Source organism: Chenopodium album, chromosome 3 (assembly GCF_948465745.1).
Source record: "Chenopodium album chromosome 3, dcCheAlbu1.1, whole genome shotgun sequence".
Classification (NCBI taxonomy): Eukaryota; Viridiplantae; Streptophyta; class Magnoliopsida; order Caryophyllales; family Amaranthaceae; genus Chenopodium; species Chenopodium album.
In genome coordinates, this window is record NC_137836.1 from 40718817 (window position 1) to 40740026 (window position 21210).

At 36.4% G+C, this 21210-nt stretch overlaps 2 non-coding genes across 2 annotated transcripts; both read left to right on the forward strand.

Annotated features, from left to right (window-relative positions):
- Positions 1-1736: 1736 nt before the first annotated feature.
- Positions 1737-1842, forward strand: LOC145626010 (small nucleolar RNA R71). Its single transcript, XR_014110895.1, has one exon. It is a non-coding gene; the product is annotated as a small nucleolar RNA R71 (small nucleolar RNA).
- Positions 1843-20869: 19027 nt separating this feature from the next.
- Positions 20870-20975, forward strand: LOC145625705 (small nucleolar RNA R71). Its single transcript, XR_014110612.1, has one exon. It is a non-coding gene; the product is annotated as a small nucleolar RNA R71 (small nucleolar RNA).
- Positions 20976-21210: the final 235 nt, after the last annotated feature.

A 21210-nucleotide genomic window follows, 5' to 3' on the forward strand; every position in this document is an offset into this window, starting at 1 on the left:
CTATCTCAAGCACACTGAAATCAACGGGAATGGTGAACTCTCCTATCTTGAGAGGAACGTCCTCAACTCTCCCCTTTGGAAACTTAATAGACCGATCGGCCAATTGAAGGGTCATGCTGGATGGAAGGAGCTGACCTTGCTTAAGTTTCTTGAAAACGGAATAAGGCATGATGCTAACACTAGCACCAAGATCACAAAGAGCATTATGGAATAATTTTCCTTTAATTCTGCAAGGTACGGAGAAATTTCCGGGATCTTTCAACTTTTGGGGTAAGTCATTATGAATAAAGGCACTAAAACACTCCCCCAAATTCACCGGTTCCACCATATTGCAATCTCTCTTACCGCTCAACATTTCCTTAAGAAACTTAGCATAGTTTGGCATTTGTTCTACCACATCAGTGAAAGGAAAAGTAAGATGAAGTTGCTTAAGAATCTCGATGAATTTCCCAAATTTCTCCTCTAATTTATGCCTATTGTGCTTTTGGGGGTAAGGAAGTTTAGGTTTGTAAACCTCATCTTGCTTCCGCTCTTTCTGCTTAGGCTTATCATTGGAATCTTTACTCATCTTTCTAGGCTCTTCATGCTTATTCCCTTCACTCGAATCACTCTCCTTTTCACTCTCCTTACTCTTCCTAAGAATACTCTCTTTAAGGAACTTACCACTCCTAGTGGTTATAGCAGACATTGGTTCCCTAGAGTCAACTTCTTGTGAGGGTAAAGAAAGAGGACTAGCACAATCTCTACAAGGGATGGCTAGATCATTGATTTGGTTCTCAAGCATCTTTCCATGAGTAAATAGGACCTCAAAAATTTTGTTACAAGACAATGTGAATTCATTCAACTTCTCGGATTGAGTCATCATGAAATGCTCTAGCCTATTCAATTGGGATTGTTGAGCATAGAAATCATCATGTTGGCTTTGAGTCTTTGGAGTAATTTGGGGTGGGGTATCTCTTTGAACATCAGTTTGAAAATCTCCCCTACTTTGATTTCTCCAATTACCCCTACCATGATTTTGGCCGGAATTTTGATTATTGTTACCATAACCTTGGTTATGATCCCCATATTCTTGGCCATGGCTTTGATCATTACAAAAAAAGTTATTATGGTTACCACAAAATTCTTGGGTCACATGGTTACCATAACCACTATTTTGGTTATAATTATCATAGCTCCCATGATTGTGATAATTCCTATTCCCAACATTTTTTCGAGCATTAAATCTAGGTCCAAAATCATTATTATCAACACAATTCACATGCACATTCTCATATCAATCATATCTATCACAAGGAACATTAGGGAAATTAGAAACATTATGATCATTCTTTCCACATAAATCACAAACCAAGCATTCTCTTATCATGCAACAAGAAGCAAAAAGGGGGTTGGAGTAGGACGATGTACCTCTCCCCTTAAATTGGGAGGGAAGACTAGAATCTTGTGAGTGACTCTTGAGCTTGGTCTTGAGAGAAATCACCTCCTTTCCTAACTCCGAGACCAATGTGGACAAATTGTTGATGACATTAGATTGATCGATTGATCCACTTGTGCTTGTCGATTCCCTCTCTACATCATGCCAATCCATGTAGTTCCTTACCACATCATCTATTACATCCACAACCTCTTCTTCCGTTTTGTTCATAATCGGCCCTCCAGCTCCGGCATCAAGGCTCGATCTACCTTGAGAGCTCAAACCACCATAGAAAATTTATATTACTTGATAGGTTGGAATTCCGTGGTAAGGGCATTCCCTTTGGTAATCCTTGTACCTCTCCCATGCTTCATAGAGATTCTCTCTAGGCAATTGCTTGAAACTTTGAATTAAGGCTCTAGCCTCCGCCGTCTTCTTTTCAGGGTAGAAGCGAGACAAGAAAGCCTTGGTAACTTCATCCCATGTCCTTAGGGACCTTGGTTTGACCTCCTTATCCAACCACTCTAAAGCTCTTCCAATAAGAGAGAAGGGAAACAACTTGAGCCTTATATACTCTTGAGCGACTCCACCTACCATAATTGTATTGCAATACTTCTCAAAATCCTTGAGATGGTTGAGAGGATTTTCACTTGTTGTACCACCATATTATTTCCTCTCAATCAAGGTGATTATATCCGGTTTGATTTCAAAATCACCATCCGGGATCAATAATGGAGCAATCCCGCTCTCATACTTGTAAGCGCCCGGTGTGCCCAACTCCTTCAATGTCACTCTATGAGCTTCTCCCATGTTCACTTGCACACAATCTCAAACGAAATTATTAGTAGCACGGCTACAAGTGTAGCCTAAAGGAAAATCTTTTTATGTTTTTAAATTAAGTGGAATAGACTCAACAACAATATACAATCACGACACCATTCCCCGGCACGGCGCCATTTTGGTGCAGGTTGAGACTAGGTCGTTGAAACTAACCCCTACCCGAGGCCAAACAAAATTTGTAAACACTCAACACACCCCTAAACAAGTATAATGGTAAGTTAAGGTTCGAACCCAAAGGAATGGTGGGCGGTTATCTATTGTCTATGGTTAAGCTATTCCGAATTGTAATGGTTGGGTGTGAATATTATGCTAGGACAAAGACGACTAATAAACAAGAAGAAATCAAATATAATAAACACTAGGGCTAGGATCCACATGTAATCATAACGGATTCAACTATAATTGGGAGGTCAAATTGACTAAGTCAAGCAATGTGAGGGAAAATCAATCATGCAATCAAAAGAACATATCAAGCTATTCTCCTAGAGGTCTAACTAGCGTCAACTACGATAAACTCTAGCTAGGAAACATCAAAAGACACCTCAATCATGTAAATGCAAGCCACAAATCAATGGTCCGTATCAATGTGAACTTACAATGCAATCTAGTGCAACAATCAAAGTTAGCTACTCTTTAATTAATCACACACATGCACATGATCATCAACCAATTTAATCACATAGTCAACTCCATTAATTTTCGCCAATTAGCTTTAATCCATTCCTCATACATGCTTCACCATTACCCTAGCAAGCTATATACTCTCTAGCCATTTAAATCAAGATCAAAACAACACTAAGCAACAAATTCATCATGATCAAATCAAACAAGCTAAAATCAAACACAAATCAATCAAACTTCAATCAAACTTGAACATTCAACAAACAATGGAAATCAAACTAAAGATCAAACTAAAGATTGCATTAAAGAAAAGGAATCATTACAAACTTGATCAAAAATCAAAGGAAATGGAGAAATCTTCAATCATCAACAATCCACCATGAAATTCTCTCTCTAAAAAACTAAAGTTTCTCTCTCTAAAAATCTTTCTAATTTTTTATCTAAAACTGATTCTAATTCTATTCTAATTCTTCTCTCTCTAAAAATAGAAGGAAAGACTATATATAAGAAAGATACAAAATAAGAAGTAGTTAGATCGTCCCAAATTAAAAGAAACCCCGGAAGGTGCGGTCGCATCAAGGAAGAGGCGCGGCCGCGGGAAAAAGGGTACAAAATAGGGGCAAGAAGGGGTGCGCCCGCACCACCATATGTTGCGCCCGCACCACCCTGGTGCGCGGTGCGCGGCCGCACCAACCTCGTTCACGGCCGCACCACCCTCGTGGGCACTTTCTCTCTATATTCGTCCTAGCTCATCCTCGTGCGCTCGTCTTGTTGATAATGATGAACACTAAGGTAGGCAGTCTTGAAATGGATATTTTGGTGGGTTCATGGCAAAGATGATGCCCCCACCGCATGCGTGCACCGATCTCTTGACTTGCACCTTGCGTTCCTTCAAACTCGAAGCTCCAAAAGACGAACATGAGGCATCCAAATTGATGAGAAATATGAAAGGAAGGCTCGGGAATCCTTGGAAACGCGATCATAAACTAAAAACAAACGAAAACAAATAAATAAAAGGGAAAAATAACAAATAAACAAAGAAATGCACAAAACAAGGAAACTAACTACGGAAAGCACAAACAAACGAAATAAAGAAATAAACTAAGGAAAACTAAGGAAAAGAGCTATAAAAGGGCATGAAAATCATCCTAAAAGAGATCAAATGAGTGCCATAAATGACACTCATCAGGTTGAGTATTTAATCTTAGAGTGCTTAAATACATATTTCCATTTCATAAACCAATCCGTTTCTTAGCTCATTTCCCTAAACCATAGCTTGTTTTCCTCTTTTTGTGTCCACTTCACAAAACCGAAAAAAAATAATTTGTGACCTAATAGTTTTGATCCAATTATTATTTTTTTGGATAGGCCTTCAAATAAGCTTTCCAACCATATATCATAAGCCCAATTCCAATTTAAAACGAAGAAGATATGAGCCAAACACTAAACTCGACCCAAAACCAACACCCTTGTACTAAAACGGCCATATCTTAAAATCTAGATATGATTTTGACCTGATTCAAATTGGTTTGGAATTTAGACTTGATAATATTTCCAATGATATATTATATGCATTATTCCAAGTTACGGATCAAAAGTTATTGTAATTTTTATAATGCGTAAAAAACTGGAATTACTGCGCAACAATCAAATTGCCGAGGTTCCGTCCTTAAACCAAGGTGTGAAAGGTATAATTAACTGAGGGTTCGTACCAAATCAAATCTAAATTTTTAAAAATTTAATTCTCATTTAATTTATATTTTTTTTTATTGAAGTTACTAACAATTTATTCATGAAAGGTGTGAAAATCAAATTGCCGAGGTTCCGTCCTTAAACCAAGGTGTGAAAGGAATGCACGCAATGTGAGTAATTAATTAATTTAATTACTTATTTTACTTTTTATATTGCTAGTATCATGATAAGGTTAATTTATTATTTGATTTGACTAACGCTATTATTGTTAAATTGCTTCCAATATTAATGTATATTCTTATTATATTTTATGATCACCATATTTCATGTTTAAAGGGAATATGTAACCAAAAATCATGCCTAATAAGATAATTTGGACGTCCGGTTTAGTTTCCTTTTTAATCTTGTTGTTTAATCAAGTGATCACGATATTTTAGAATTATGTGTTGCATTAATATTCAACCAATTTAGCTTAATAATAGTTTGGAGCAAATTGAATCTTTGTTTGCATGCCTTTGAGATCGCAGGAATCATTTTTCGCTATAAGAATCGAGTAGATGTCAATACGCACAAATGTGACTCCATGACTCACTTCGTACCATCATTCTCGATCCTCTTTTCGTGGTTCTGAACCATATGGATTAAGTAATCTCATGGATTATGAATGGGGTGTAACCTTCACGGGTCAATCGTTGTTGCCTATCGTTGTCCCTTTATTGTGGTTGTTTTTTATCACTACATGAAAAAACGTAATTGGCACCGGTTTAAAACCCCTCAATGCCACCGGTTTTGAACCGGTGCCAATGTGGGGGGTGCCAATAACTAGCATGAAAAGCCACCGGTTTGAACCAAAAATGCCCCAAAAAAATTTTGCCTTTGTTTTTGGCACCGGTTAACCGGTGCCAAAAATGCCCAAATTACTATTTTTTTTTGTTTTGTCTTTTTTCACGTAACAATTAAATAAACCAAGATATAACAACATCACAATTAAATCGACGAATTTCAATCAATATAATTCAAATTTTACAATATACAATAAAAAAAATACAATATATTACAACATATAAATAAATAAATAAATTTACAGTATAAATAAAAAAATTTACAATATAAATCAAAATAAAATTACAATATACTCATAAATCAAAAATAAATTACAATATAAATAATAAAAAAAAAAACCCATATACATCCAAATCAATATTCTTGAATCTTGAATCTTGATTCTTCAATTTAATATCTAAATCAATGTACCTGCATCAATTAATACAAAAAAAAACCGATTAATATTAAAAATCTTCGAAAAAAAAAATACCAGAAATTTAATCCTAAATCAAACCCAGAAAAAAAAAAGCATGAATTCAAACCCAGAAAAAAAAAACCAGAAATTCATTATTATGTTCAAATCGAATTGAAACCCAGAAAAAAAAAAAAAAAAAAAAAAAAAAAAAAAAAAAAAAAAAAAAAAAACAAACTACAAATTGGGAAAAAAAATCAAAATGAAATCTAGAAAAAAAAATTAAAATGAAACCCAAAAAAAAAATCAACCCCAAAATCGAAATTGAAAAAAATTTAACCCAGAAAAAAAAAATAAACCCAGAAATCCAAAAAAAAAAAATCGAAAAAAAAATTAATAAACCCAGAAAAATAATAAACCCAATAATCGAAATAGAAAAAAAAAATCAACCCAGAAAAAAATTAACCCCAAAATCGAAATTGAAAAAAAATTTAACCCAGAAAAAAAAACCCCAGAAATCCAAAAAAAAAAATAAAAATTGGAAAAAAAAACCCAGAAAAATAACAAACCCAATATTCGAAATCGAAAAAATAATAAACCCAGAAAAAAAAATAAACCAAGAAATCGAAAAAATAAACCAAGTAAAATCGAATTGAAATGGAAAAAAAACCGAGAAAAAAAACCATAGAAATCACGAAAGAAAAAAAAAAAATAAATAACCCAAAATTAAAAGCGCATGCATTAACCCAGAAAAATCAAATTATAATCCAAAATCAAACCAAAAAAAAAACCCAAAATACACATGCAAGAACCCAGAAAATTCGATTATTAAACCCAACATCAAACCCAAAAACATGAAACCCATCTTGATTAAATTCGGTTTTGATGGTGGTCTTGGGTGTTGGACTTGGTGGTGGTGTTGGTGGTCGTCTTCGGTGGTGTTTAGGGGAACAAGGGGTTTTTTTTAAGGAGAGGAGTGGAGAGAGAAGAGAGGAGATCAGGAGAGAGAAAGGGAGGCCGAGTATATGAGGGTGAGGGTAGGGTTAGGGGAATAAAAGGTGGGGTTTTTTTAAAAGGTTTTTGGCACCGGTTCGGTTCAAACCGGTGCCAAAAACCTCTTCTAAAAAACCAGCCTACTTTAACCCATGTTTTTGCCACCGGTTTTGAAGAACCGGTGGCATTAAGGCGGTGCCAATTAAGTTTTTTCACGTAGTGTATGATCCGTGAACGGTTTAGAAGTTCCATAAAAACTTATTGGCGGCTCCCTAATTTATTTGTCCAAATTATCTTATTAGGCGTGATTTTTAATTACATATTGCCTTTAACATGCAATATGGTGATCATAACAATAATAGAATAAACACTAATGTTGGAAGCAATTTAACAATAATATCGTTAGTCAAATCAAATATAAATTAAACTAATCATGATACTAGCAATATTAAAATAAAATAAGTAATTAAATTAATTACTCACATTCTGCGCGTTCCTTTAAATTGCTACATCATGAATAATTTGTTAGTAACTTCAATAAAAAAATATAAATCAAATGAAAATTAAATTAAATTAAATAAAAAGTAGAGTTGATTTGGTCCAAACCCTCAGTAATTTGTACCTTTCACACCTTGGTTTAAGGACGGAACCTCGTGTCGAGTATGGACTCCTTGGAGTACTTAAGGGAAGAACGACGTAATTAAGAATATAGGTCTAAGGCCTAGAATATGAGAGAGTAAGATAAGAGAATGATTTTTAGTGTAAAAGAGAGGAAGAGAGAATGATTTGGTGCCCCGAACTGTAGAAAGGAGGGGAGTATTTACAGGGGAAATGAGTAGAGGAATCACATATGGAACCCTAAAAAGATAAAAACCCTAAAAAACACTATCGCGACACGGAAAAATATGCCAGACACGGAAAAATATGCCGTGACACCGGAAAGCCTTGTGTAACGCAGGACAGAATATAGGCTACAAAAGATAAAACAAGTGAAGGGTTTATGCGGAGAAAACACGAGAAAACTCGGTGACATGGCACACGTACCGTGACTTGGCAAAGCGTCCACCATGGCACGGTATAGTATACTGTGTCACAGTAAAAAAGTGCGTGAGAAAACGCGGAAAATACATGGAAAAGGCAACGTGACACTGTGAGAAATACCGTGTCACGACAACAGGTACCGTGCCACGGTGGATTTAAATGCAGAAAAAACATGAAAAAAGCACTGTGACACGTTGTAAATTACCATGTCACGGAACCAGGCACTGTGCCACAGATTTTGCCGTGACACGGTGCTTTACACTGTGCGCGGTAATTTCAGTTTTTTTACGCGTTTTTAAACTTATAATAACGTTTGATCCGTAACTCGGAATGAGGCATATAATATATCATTGGAAAGCTTATCAAGTATTCTTTCCAACCCAATTTTTATAAGGTAAAAAATCATTTTATATTTTAAGATATGGCCGTTTTAGTATAAGGGTGTTGGTTTTGGGCCGAGTTTAGTATTTTGGTCATATCTTCTTCGTTTTAAATCGGAATTGGGCTTATGATATATTTAATTGGAAAGCTTATTTCAAGGCCTATCCTAAAAATTAATAATTGGATCAAAATTATTAGGCCACAAAATCAGTTTTATCTCGGTTTTGTGATTTGGACACGAAAAGAGGAAAACAAGTTATGGTTTAGGGAAATGAGCTTGGAAATGGATTGATTTATGAAATGTAGTGAATGTAAACATGGATTTAAGCACTCTAAAGATTAAATAGTCAATCCGACCAATAATTGCGGTGAATGGTCGTTTATCATAGGGTTTGGTTTTGGGGAGACATTTTTAGGTGTCTACAATATCAAACATATAATACCCCGAGCTTGAAATGAACTACCCCCCAAACTCAAAACATAATGGCAAATAGGCATAAAGAAAACATCATAGAAAGCAAACAAGAAGGGGGTAGAAAAGATGGAATCACTCGGCACTATAGTAAGGGGTAGAATGGGTACTCCTCTGACCGGTCTCCAAAACCACTTGACTAGAGTTAGCGTAATCACCCACCTCCATGGGAGCCTTGCCCCTCAATCGACCTTCCCTCATAGCTCTATCCACCTCGAAAAAGTGAGATCAATCATCTAAGATAGGCTTGCCCGATCGGCCCCACCTACCAAAAGTCTCGAGGTTTGGAAAGGGCAAAGGGTTCGAAGGGTCATAGTAAAATCATATCCACCGGGCCGCTGATCATAAGTGGCCGGGGTGGTGCCAACAATAGCACTAGAGGGAATATTAGGACTGTAGGGAATATTTCAAGCATCCCACACTTGAAACCCACTGTGATCATACACTTAAGCACGGTGGCGTCCGAAGGGAAGGAAGATAGAGTAAAAGAGTCGCCAACAAGTTTTAGGAACTTGTAAACCATTCACAGGGTGAAGGTTACACCCCTTCATGATCCATGAGATTTCTAACTCCGTAGTGGTATGGAACCTTGACGGGATATTCGGGGATGAATGTACAAATCCTACGTAAATTAAAAGACATTGAACTTGCCCTAAAAATAGGCCTCTACTTTATTCTTCTCATATTCATGTCCGCTTTCTGACTAACATACAATCAATAGGTTAACCGTAAACCTGTTTAATATATGTTGGTTGAATATTAATGCACAAACAAATCTATTACTGGTGAAGAGGGAGAAGAATAAGTTGTTGCTTGAGAAAATTAAGGATGATTGTTGATCTTGATGATTCTGAGTGATTGAAAATGGGGATATACGACCCTATTTATAAAGAAAATTGTCCGTAAACGATAGAAAAGAATCAAAATTTGAATCGGAATAAACTAACTCCTATCACAGCGACAAGACCCAGCGCGAAACGACTAGCATCACGCATGGCGACAGGGTATGTCGTTTGGCGCTAATTAAAAGATAAAACGCGCTTTTGTACGGAATCCTTTTCTTAATAATTAAATTAAGCAATTAAACTCCGTGTTTATCAATTTTAAATCAGATTTTATATAATAAAACACTTGTTTTATTCCAAACAATATTCATTATTTTTCTAAAAAGAAAATATCAATCCTAACTCTCTTAGAACTCAAAATGACCTTCTAGACTATTATAGAAAATTAGAATCAATCCTAATAATTTTAAGAATAGTAATTAATGGGCCCTCCACTAGATCATTGGGTCATAAAACCATTTCATACCCAATTTAGTATTTGTACCATAACTTCCTCATTATTCATTGAAATTGGGCTTAGAATATATCATTGGAAAGCTCTTTGCAAGCTCGATCCAACTACACTATTATTGGACCCTCGTCATGGACCAGGCTAAATTGGACTAGCTATTTTCATAAATAGAGAAGATTTTCAAAAACAGAATGAAGAATTTTATTAAAACAACCATATCACAAGACTTTTCACATTTTCACTTCGTTCAATAATCAAGCAACGTGAAAAGTATTCATCCCTAGGTTTGGTTTTTGGGGAGACACATTTTGGTGTCTACAATGACCTTCCCAATAAGGGTAACAAAGAGAAAGTTCTCAGGTAGGGTCATAGGGTTCCCATTGAGGGATAGGTCCTTGTTGGATCGGGAGGTAGGTACGGGTAGTTTAAGTACGGCTTAATCTGCCTCCTCTTAACATGCAAATCATACACTTGGCGAGCATGAAAATCATATCCAAGGACAAAATCTTGCTCCAAAGGAATAAAAGACAAAGCATTCACAACAGTATCAATCTTGACATGCAAAGTAAACAATTTAAGTGAAGAAGAAGAAGTAAAAGAAGGGATAGCTGTACCTCCCCGCTCATCCGGGGGCAAAGCTTGAAAATCCGCCAAAGGTGCATCATCGGAATTGGCACGCGGATGATTTGTCTTTCGTCGAAGAGAAGGATCAAATATACATTATAGGGGTCTCCAAGTAAGAGTGTTCTTCTTTGTCCTTCGATTGGTGGCCTCCTTGCTTGAAATCACGAACCAATCCCTAACACGAGAAAATTTCCAAATGAAAAGACTCGGCCTTTTTGTGCACTCAAGAAAGTTTTAATTGATGAGGGCATAGATATTGAGGTAATGTAACACCCTAGAAATTTCTTTCTTTTAAAATACATGTTTGGCCCTGTTTAAAACTTTAAATAGGAATATCTAAGACATTACCGCCACTGTGAAAACGGCTAAGGAAACTATCAAAGACACACAGCGGAAGACTAATTTCAAAACCAAACAAGTCAACTTAAAAAGTGCATCAATGAAAGTAAAGTCAAACCAAAGTCAAACGAAGTAAAATATAATCTACCTACAACTTTAAACCATTGTAGGCCCTTATTTAAAACCAAACCGAACTCAAAACCTTTTCGTTAGTCACACATAATAATAATAATGTCATAAATAAATAAAGCAATAAACACATCATATACTTATAGAAACTAGCATGATTCGCTCTTCAATCATACCCATTCATGAATATGCTTCACCACCTGAAAAGCTTCTCTCTATTTGATTCCACTACTCTCCATTAAAATGGGTCATCATAGGGCCAAGATAAAGACAAGGCCAATAAACACACAAACTCACACAATTGGCAAAGCTGAGTACATAAGCGTAATTAACACACTAGCATATAATTTCCTATCAACACACAACTTTTTTTAATGTTCTCACTAGACACTACATAAATTTTTTAATGTTGACCACGCATCAAACGGATTTCCCCCTAACCTCCCCCAAATAAATTGAGGTTACTAACACGGGAGCTAATCGTGTCAGCGTCAATAACCACTCATAGGTGGCAGAATTCATGCGCATAATAATAATAATAATAAAAGGAATGTACATCGTCTTGTACTCCAGTAGAAGTTATGGTTAAATATAAAACCTCATAACTCCCCCCATATGTTCATACTCAAGGTATATACATTTTAAAAGTTTTGGTGCGTAATCTCTTTCACTTTTTATTTTTTACAGATTTTTAAACTTGGTGATGACTCTCAAACCATAATCATTCAATCAACAGTAATTATTCAATTAATCTAATATACCAATTTAATTCTTGAATAATTAGTGACCACATAATATTTAATGTTGAACCCTTTTTAATTCTACCTCAGTGCCAATGACACCTTAAACACATAAAGCGCCACAAATCCTATTCCCTGGTGTTAAAAACACCTTAAGTGCACTAAGGCACCAACGTACATTTATTCCTCGTGTACATAGACCTTTATATAACTCCTTCCTCATGCTTATAGCACCAATAAAAAAATTATATGAACCATAATAAAATTATTTTTCAATATTCCAAACAAAATTAAACATTTAGTATAATTAAACACGCTCTCTAACATGCCACAAATAAATATGTGGTTCATAAACAATATTCAAAACTACAATTTTCCAACAAATAATCCATCACAAATAAATCATGCCTCATTATTCAATCACCAACAACAATAAATTCATACATTCCATTCCAAATCTAGCATGATACTACTTGGAATTAATTAAACACATTTAGCATGCTACTACATCAATATAATTATGCTAGGTACGCGAACGTACCTTGTATACGATCTTAAAATTGCCACGTCTAATAAAAATCGCTCACTTCAAAGTCTCCTACAATTTAAAATCATAGAAGAGTTTTAAAATCCTCTCTACACAGATTTCCAGCAATATATACAATTATAAAACCCCTCATAATTTAATTAAAATAAGCTGAAATTATATTTAAAACATCATACTTCAATACCAATTAATGGGTAAATAAACTTTCTTAAAGAAACTTGATTTTTAATGCTCTACCAAAAATTCCAGCACTATATGTTAATGAAAACTTGTTGTAATTAACCCTTAAAACACTTTAATCAAAGGTTTAAACCATTATACATCGTAACCCTTCAATAATTTATAAATCAAGAACCTAGGGTTTAAAAAATTGGGGGTTTTTAATTAAAAACATAATCTGAAAATTAATTAGCATAATACCCATAATCAAACATCAAAATCAAATCCCAAAACTCATAATTAACAATTAGATCTAGGATTACATTGGTTTTAAAAATAAAGTTTAATTTTTTTTTTAATGAAGATGCAGCCGACAGCCACCAGGCTGCTGCCGGCGCCGGTGGCTGCCTGATGCCGGTGGCTGCCTCTGTCGGCTGGTGGCCACCGCTGCTGGTGGTGGTCGGCCGGTGGTGAGAGGGAGGCGAAAAAGGGGAAGGGGAAAAAGAGAAAGAAAAACAAAGAGAAAAGGGAGAGTAGTTCACCTTGGGTTTTCTCCACTCTAGGCAAAGTTTGATTTACCTCATGTGTTGAATATTTATACCCCTTCTCTAGAAACCCTTCTCCCTAAACTTTCCTCTTTTAATTTTTCTAATCCCATCCCTAATAAAACTTTACTGAAATAAACATTCTTTAAATTAAACCCCAACATAATTAAATTAATTAATTAAATAAACTTTTTTTTTATATAAATATTTCAAAACTTATTTAAAATAAATAATCAAAATACTTTAAATAAAACAATTCAATTTAATTAAATACTTCTTAAAATACTTATTTTAATTAAAATACATATAAAAATATGAGGTATTAAAAGTAATGCAAAGGAGTCTTCTCACGAGGATCAACAATAGGAAGAAGTTCACAAAGCAAAGTCTTGTAAGATTCATCTAGGAAAAGAGCAAGAATGGAGACCATGCCTATGAGTTAAATGCTACCCAAAAGCGAAATACCGTCTCTAATGTCAAGAAAGCGATGTTTCAAGTGTTAAGTGCAGTCGACTATCTCAAGTTCTCCTTGCTCATGGTCGGCCATCCATTTCCAACATAGCTCCTCTCGAGATATAGCACCCAAAGAATCTTTCGAGCAAAGAGCATAAGTGAGGATGCGATCGAAATATCGCATGGCCAAATGAATAATGGATGCGGCTTTCGAAGTTTGAGGCTCATAATTTCCTTCAATGGAGATGCGTTTCCATCATCTTAGCTCCTCATATTCATATTAATCACTCATCTTTCCATTAGCCGGGTCCACAAGGTGATCTTCATCCACGGCGGTAGGAAATCAAAAATAAGCACCAAATTGAGCCTCCGAGAACCGATTATCATTGTTGAATAGTTGGAACGTTAAGGTCCTTGAAGAATCCCCACTATTTTCTCTTCTCACCTCGAGAGATGAGAGGAATTCGAATGTAAATCAGGCATGGTGGGTGCATTTAGATCCAAGATTTCCAAAAACCCCAAATTCTTAGCAAGAAGTCGAACATCTTTCTCAATCCTTAGCATTGTCGTTACTGCTTGATCATAGAAACAAGTGGACTTTAGCTTCCTCTTTGTCAATTGAATAAATCTCTCCCAATGTCGTTCCTTAGAAAATTCAATACCATGGGTTTGAACCACCTCGGGATGAGGAGGGACAACATGCCAGGATAGGTTTGTGCTAGTGCGAGCCCTTTTCTTGCGACATATAGGAGCCATCTACAAGAAAAAAGGGCAAGCATAAGCAATTCCATCACCAAATAATCATAGAGAATAGCTCAAGAAATTGAAGCACAAAGATAACCTCAAAATGGATGAATCAAGAATTTTGACAAAGAACTATTGCCATGACTAGTATAGTAGCAACATGGAAATATTCAATGAGAACTAAGAAGCAACTAACATTAATTCAATGGAAAAAGTTTGTCATGGAAGCACAAATTCATGAACATCAGAAGCAAAATTGACCAAGATAATGAAAAAGCTTCAAAGTATCATCAAATATTATCATAAGCAAAATTGACCAAGATAATTTCAAAGCTTCAAAGCTACCATGAACAATACCTATGAGAGAGAAAGATGACCAACAATGGTGGTGTCAAGAATTCAAGCAAGTTAAACAATTTTATCATGAAAAAGCTTCAAAGTATCATCAAATATTATCATACAAGACAAAATACAAGCATAAAGAACTAACAATGGAGTTCTACCATTAAAGGCCAATCAAGGGTCTCAAGCTTCAAAGTGAGGAAGAAGATGAATAGAAATGGAAAAATCATACCTCAATGATGCTTTAAAACACTTGAAAATGGAAAATTTAAAGGTAATAAGCCAATTAGAACACTAATTTCCAAGCTCCAATTCTAAACTAAAAGCCCTGAAAATTCAAAAATTTAACCTAAAAATTCAAAAATTTCCACTCAAAAATCTGGAATTTCGAGGTTTAAATTTTCTTAGTTGTTGTTATTTGTTGTAAGTTGAATTATAATGGTGAAATGAGAAGCAATTTTCTAAAAAAAATGAATTGAAATGAGGGAGGAGAAGAGGGGTAAAGTCGCGAAGGGAGAGAGAGTGATGAAATGAGGGGAGTGGGCTGATTTGCATGACAAAATGAGGGGAAGGGCTACCATGGCTATGCGCACTTGCACACCAACTGTGCGTGCGCACAGCTGGGCAGCAAGGGGGCGCTACTTGGGCGGGCTTGGTGCGGAGGGCATGCGGCGCTCTCATCGACGCTTTCGAGCGTCAAGCTCGAGTGATGCCCACAAGAAGGATAGACCAAACAAATACAAAATTCATCAAAAAGCAATTGTTCATGATTAAAGTCCACGAGAGCGCAGCCATGAGAGCTCCCCTATACATCAATCACATCTTTACTTTTAATTCAATTCTAACCTCTCTAAACCTTCAAATGACACCAAAATTATTGTAAATCTAAATTCATATAATCCCAAGGTACCTAAAATCAAGAAAACAAAGAAAAATAAGAAATATTTCCAAAAATATAAGGGAAATAAAAGAAAGAAAAATAAAATAATGGGTTAGAAAACCTAGTTGCCTCCCCGGAAGCGCTTGTTTAACGTCATAGCTCGACGTTCTCCACCTATTAATGTGGTTTGCAAAGAATCATTTTATAAACTAGACTAACGAAAGCACTATCAAAATACTTCTTGAGCCGATGACCATTGACCTTGAAAGTAGATGATGAATTCAACATAGAAACTTAAACGACACCATTTGGAAGGACACCTTGAACCAAATAAGAACCACTCCACCTTGACTTGAGCTTTCCGGGGAACAACTTCATCTTGGAATCTTAGAGAAGAACTTTGTCACCTACACGAAAATCCTTTTTATCGATAAGATTGTCAAGAGTTTCCTTAGAATAAGCTTTGTAGGTGCTTGCATAATCATAAGCATCAAGCCAAATTTCTTCTAATTCATGAAGATCCAACCACCTTTGCTCTACCGCACTTGCTGAATCAAAGTTGATTTTCTTGATTGCCCAAAGAGCGCGGTGTTCAAGCTCTACCAGAAGATGACATGATTTGTCATAGACAAGGAGGTATGGTGTGGTGCTTAAGGGAGTCTTAAAAGCTGTTTTATATGCCCATAAAGCATCATCAAGCTTGTCCTCCAAATCTTTCATATTCCTAGCAACCGTCTTCTGAAGAATCAACTTAATTTTAGATTGGACACCTCAACTTTTACGCTAGTTTTAGGATGGTAGGGAAGGCCAAAAAGTTGATGAACTCCATGCTTTTTAAACATCTTTTGGAAGGAATTGTGTACAAAATGTGATCCATTGTCACTTATCACCGCCTTGGGCATACCAAATCTCGGGAAGATTATCTTTTTAAATAGCTTCATCACCACCTTATGGTTATTTGTTGGGGAGGCAATAGCCACAACCCATCTTGAATCATAATCAACCGCCACAAGAATGTATTGGTTTCCAAAAGAATAAGGGAATGGTCCCATGAAATCAATGCCCCATACATTGAAAACTTCCAATTCGATGATTAGTTGTTGAGGCATCTCATTCCTCTTTGAAATGTTTTCGGTCCTTTGGCACAGATCACAAGACTTGATGAAACCCAAAGTATCCTTGAAAAGATGTCTCCACCATAAACCACTTTGGAGAATCCTTGAAGCGGTTTCGGATTCTCCCATGTGACCACCATTAGGATCCGAGTAGAACATCTTCAAGACATTCGACACTTCTTCATTTGGGATGCAACAACAGAGCAAACTGTCAACTCCTCGCTTATACAAGATTGGATCATCCCACAAATAGTGTCGAGCTTCTCTCTTGAGCTTCTTTCTTTGATTCTTAGAAAATGACGGTGGAAACTCCCCACATGATAGAAAATCAACCAAAACGGCAAACCAAGGGAGCTCCTTCACATCAATAGCATATAAGAAGTCATTAAGCATTCTATCTTCAATAATAGAACCATAATCTTTGACTTGGAAGTCCACTAGGCGAGAAAGATGATCCGCCACAACGTTCTCCGCTCCTTTCTTGTCTCTAACCTCTATATCAAAGGTTTGAAGTTCTAGCACCCACTAAAGCAGTCTAGGCTTTGATTCCTTCTTAGCAAAGAGATATTTAAGAGCTTCATGATCCGTGAAAATAATGGTATTAGAACCCAACAAATAACAATGAAATTTTTCAAAATCATGCCTAATTGCTAAAAACACCTTTTCCGTTGTTGTGTAATTTTGTTGAGCTTCGTTGTGGGTTTTTGACATATAATAGATGACATGGAGCTTCTTAGCAACCCTTTTACCCAACACAGCTCCAATGGTCATGTCGCTAGCATTGCACATTAACTCTAAAGGTAAATCCCATCGCGGGGCTAGGACTATGGGGGTGGAAGTCATAGCTTTCTTCAATTTGTTGATGCTTCCAAGCATCTATCACCAAACAAACTCAACATCCTTTTGATGAATATCATTGAGAGGCTTAGAAATTAGAGAGAAGTCTTTGTTGAATTTCCTATAAAACCCAACATGTCCCAAGAAAGATCTCACACCTTTCACATTAACCGAAGATGGTAGCTTTTCAATGACTCCAATCTTTGCTCGGTCCACCAATGTTCCTTTGTGAGAGATCTTATGATCAAGTACAATGTCTTCCTCAACCATAAAGTGACATTTCTCTCAATTTAAGACTAGATTTTGATGAGTGTTCCCACGGTAGAGCTCAAACCTCTACCATCACACCTTAGGTATGAGTTCTTAGGACCAAATTCTACTTATCCTGTAGTGTGTATTCATTGCAAGTATATGTGGACCCTAATTCCCTAGTGTTTAATATATCAATTTACTTTGTGATTTACCTAGTTTGTTTATTTAAATTAGATAACCTACTCTACCTTTACTCTTCGAGATAGCTTGACTTTGGCAATAGCTACCTCTCCCCCATTCCTTTGGGTTCGACCCTTGACTTGCCTCTATATTTGTATTTAGGTTTGTTAAGTGTTTACAAAATTAGTTTGACCGATGGAGGATTATTCATTAACCTAGTTTCACCCTTCGTCAAATTCACTTGCTCACATCGAGCCAAACACTTTTCAAGGTTCTCAAGGCAAGCTTCAAATAAAACACCTCCCACCGAAAAATCATCCATGAACACTTCCATTTTCTCTTTCAACATATCTCCAAATATACTCATCATACATCGTTGGAAGGTGGCTGGGGCGTTGCAAAGCCCAAATGGCATTATCCAATAAGAAAAGGTTCCATATAGGCAATTAAAAGTTGTTTTCTCTTGGTCATCCGAGTGAATAGGAATTTGAAAGAAACCGGAATACCCATCAAGAAAACAATAATAATTATGCCTTGCTAGTCATTCAAGCATTTGATTAATGAATGGAAGGGGGAAATGATCCTTTTTGGTGGATGTATTTAGACGTCGATAGTATATACACATCCTCCATGACGTGACCGTCTTTGTAGGAATGAGCTAACCTTTATAATTCTCTACAATGGTCATGCGTCCTTTCTTTGGGACAATGTGGACTGGGAAACCCACCTTGAGCTAGAGATGGGGAATATTATTCCTGCATCCAATAGCTTAGTGATTTCCTTCTTAACTACTTGAGGGTGACGTTTTCAAAAGTGATGTGGTGCATGCATAAAGTGATGTGGTGCATGCATAAATTTAAGGGTGATGTTTTCATTGTCTTTCGATGCTAGGTGATGTGCCATCCTCAAAAGTGATGTGGTGCATGCATAACGCGGGACTTATACCCTTGAGGTCATCAATAGTATAGCCTAAAGCACCTTTTTTCTTTCTCAACACACCACACAACTCTTGAGCTTGACTTTCACTCAAGGAGGAACAAACAATCACGGGAAAAGTTGAGTTAGGGCCTAAGAATTCATACTTAAGGTGTGAACCATGGAAACACCTTTACCTTTCTTTGTTGTATCCACTTGCAATGATTCTTAGCTAGTGATGTTCATGCATATTTGCTCATCAACGTCTTCAATGCTTCCATTTAGAAAATCTTCATACAAATCCATCTCTTTGCTAGAAAAACCTATCTTTTCCTTGTTCAATAAGACATTATAGAGAGCATTATTAGAGGTGAGCAATTGATCATGCATTAAACACACAACATGATCAATAGATTCAATTATCATACGATTCTCCAAGGAAGAACTAGGATACTTCATGCTTTCATTCAAGTCAAATTCAATTACATCATCTCCTACCTTAAGTGAAATTTTAGCACTCTTGACATCAATTATGACACTCGAGGTAGCAAGAAAAGGTCTACCAAGTATGATAGTAATGCTAGCATCTTTATCCATTTCAAGAACCACAAAGTCCACCAGAATAACAAATTTTCCCACCCTCAAAGGAACATCATCTTCCTTACCCTATGGAAACTTGATTGATCTAACGGCTAATTGCAAGGTAATGTTGGTAGGCAAGAGCTCCCCTAGTTTAAGTTTTTGATAAACCGAATATGGCATAAGGGTAATACTAGCTCCTAGGTCACATAAGACATTACCGATTTGCATCTTATAAATAGTACAAGGGATGGAAAAGTTTCCGGGGCCTTTTAACTTGGATGGTATCTTGTTCATTATGATTGCACTATTATTCTCGGTCAAGGTCACCGTATCCACAACATCACAAGTCCTCCTTCCACTCAAGATGTCTTTAAGGAATTTTTCATAATTTAGCGTTTGGGTGACGACATCGGTAAATGGTAGAGAAAGATGAAGTTATTTAAGCATCTCAATAAATCTTCCAAATTGTTCTTCCAACTTGTGTTTCATTAATCTTTGTGGGTAAGAAAGCTTGGGTTTCATAACTTCTCTCTCTTCTTTCACCTCTTTAGGTGGCTCTACCACAGTTTCACTCAAAGATGTACCATCTCCTTCATCCTCAACTAAAACCTCCTTAGCACCCTCATTACCCTTAATTTTTCTAAACAAACTCTCCTCAAGAACCATGCCACTCCTTGTAACTATGGAATTAACGGGTCTCTTAGGGTCTAGGCCTTGATAGGGTAAAGAAAAAGGGATTTCTTGGTCTTTCAAAGCATTGGCAGGTTGAGAAATTTGGTTTTCAAGCGTCTTATTATGGGTCATCATCTCATTAAACTTCTTATCACTCACCGCCATGTAAGTGTTCAACAACTTGGTTTGGTTTTCAATGATTTCTTCTTCCAAGTTAGTCCTAGAAGAAGAAGAGGGTTGAGCATAGGAATTATCACTTTAGGTCTTTGGAGCATGCAAAACTTGGTAGGGGACCCCTTTGATCATTGTTTTGAAAATTTTCCCTATTTTTATTGTTTCTATTACCCCTATTTTGATTTTGACCATAACCTTGATTATGGTTCCCATTACCTTGGTTATTATTACCATAATTTTGGTTTTGATTTTGGCCACTATAACCTTGGTTGTTATAGTTACCTCAGGAGTTTTGGTTCCCTTGGTTCATATAACCACCACCTTGGTTATAGTTGTCAAAATTTCCATGGTTGTTGTAATCCCTATTCCATTGACCCCTTTGGTTATAGTTCCCCAAGTTTGTCATTTATGAGTACAAGTTGTTTATGGCATTAAGATGATCAACCGAATACACCGAAGAGCTACTCTTGCTAGTTGGTTCCCTTTCACCATCTTGTCAATCTCTATAGCACCTGGCTACGTCTTCAATGATGTATACAACTTCCTCTTCCGTTCTATTCATAATGGGATCTCCGACTCCTCCATCAAGACACGATTTCCCTTGAGGACTTAGGCCACCATAGAAGATTTGAATATTTTGGTAGGTAGGAATTCCGTGGTGAGGACACTCTCTTTGATAATCTTTGTATCTCTCTCATGCTTCATAGAGGCTTTCACTAGGCTTTTTCTTGAAACCTTGAATCAAAGCTCTAGCCTTCACTATTTTGTTTTGTGGATGGAAACGGGATAGAAATTCCTTGGTCACTTCCTCCCATGTCCTTAGAGAATTTGGTTTGACTTCCTTGTCTAACCATTCCAAAGCACGCCCTATGAGAGAAAAGGGAAAAAGCTTGAGGCGGATGAACTCTTGGGAAATTCCATTCACTTTGATAGTGTTGCAATTTTTTTGAACTCTTTGAGATGGCTTAGCAAACTCTCATGTTTGGCCCCA